The sequence below is a fragment of the Nycticebus coucang genome, chromosome 1 (genome assembly GCF_027406575.1).
Source record: "Nycticebus coucang isolate mNycCou1 chromosome 1, mNycCou1.pri, whole genome shotgun sequence".
NCBI classification, from domain to species: domain Eukaryota; kingdom Metazoa; phylum Chordata; class Mammalia; order Primates; family Lorisidae; genus Nycticebus; species Nycticebus coucang.
In genome coordinates, this window is record NC_069780.1 from 66,867,702 (window position 1) to 66,869,310 (window position 1,609).

A 1,609-nucleotide genomic window follows, 5' to 3' on the forward strand; every position below is an offset into this window, starting at 1 on the left:
TTGCATTAAAGGCAATATTTGAAATTACCTCAGTACATTTTAAGAGGAATGTTTAAGAAAATTTTAGTATGTAATTAACAATGACATTTTATGTGGGAATTACAGATTTTTTGTTTTGTTGTTCTTTTAGGACTGTAGATAGAATGTGGTGGTTATATCTCAGTTTATGGCAATCTGTAATCATAGATTCATGTAAGGCAACTTATTTTATTATTTTTTCTTCATTTCTCTATTATAATAGTTTCCTGTGGCTGCTGTAACAAGTTCACATGACTTTAGTGGCTTAGAACAACAAAAATTTATTCTCTCACAATTTTGGAGGCCAGACAGTACAAGCCAGTTTCATTGGGCTGAACTCGAGGTGTCCTGAGGACCATACCCCTGCAGAAGCTCTAAGGGACCCTTTTCCTGGTGACTACCAGAATTCTTTGCTGGTTGGCCACGGTGCTCTAATTGTCAAGGCCAGCATCTCTGCTCTATCCTCTGTGTGTGTAAATCTCCCGTCGCCTCCTTATAAGAACATTTGTGATGGCCCTGATGGTAATTGACTCTCCAAGCCTATCTTCTACTTCTCCCTTACAGATATTTTGTCTGCTTGTTATTTTCTAATTATGTCCTTGTAATCTACCAACTGTAAATATCCTTTTTCTGCCACTACTATTTATTTAATTCCAACCAGGCTTTCAAGTAATATGTAAAACATTAACACTCTTGTTTTGATGAAAACTCCATCCAGTTCTGCTACTGAAGGGAGAGAGATGAAAGCTTTTAATGCTGAGGCAAAAAAATAAAATCAAATAGCAACACCCCAGTAATTATTTCCTAATTTTTCCCAACTAATCTTTTCTTCCATTATGAATGCTACTGAGCACATATTCCGTGCAGGCACAGTTATAAAACTGTGAATATTTACTCAATTTTATTATTTCAACTCATTGAGGCATGTATATGTTATTTTTCCCATCTTCAAGATGCAGGAACAAAGGCACAAAGAGTTATTAAAGTAACTTGCTTTAGATCACACAGCTATACATTGCAGAGTTGGGATTTAATCCAGGGACTCTGTAGACACCAAGCTTTTTCTTTCTTTTTTTTTTTCTTTTTGTGGTTTTTGGCCGGGACTGGGTTTGAACCCGCCACCTCCGGCATATGGGACCAGCGCCCTACTCCTTGAGCCACAGGCGCTGCCAGAGACAACAAACTTTTTAAAAATTCCTCCCTTTATTCTTTGTGCTTTTGCTCTTTTTTTTTTTTTTTCCTTTCTTCTCTTTTGATGCAGGGTCTTACTCTGTTACCTAGGGTAGTGTAACACACTGTCACTGTAACTGTAACAAAAACCGTCATTGTAACAAAACAATGACATCACAGCTCACAGCAACTTTGAAATCTTGTGTTCAAGCAATCCTCCTGCCTCAGTCTCCCAAGGAGTTGGTATTACAGGTCTGTACTACCATGCCTGTCAAATTTTTCTACTTTTGGTAGAATGGGGTGTCATTCTTGCTCAGGCTGGTCTGGAGCTCTTGGCCTTAAGCAATCTTGCCTTTGCCTCCCAAAGTGCTAGGATTAAAGGTGTCACCCACCCTGGCCAGACACCAAGCATTCGACTCTT

The 1,609-nt window shown here is 38.7% G+C and overlaps 1 non-coding gene across 1 annotated transcript; it reads left to right on the forward strand.

Moving 5' to 3' along the window:
• The first annotated feature begins 711 nt into the window (after window positions 1-711).
• LOC128593123 (small nucleolar RNA SNORD38) lies at window positions 712-783 on the forward strand. Its single transcript, XR_008382264.1, has one exon. It is a non-coding gene; the product is annotated as a small nucleolar RNA SNORD38 (small nucleolar RNA).
• The last annotated feature ends 826 nt before the right edge of the window (window positions 784-1,609 follow it).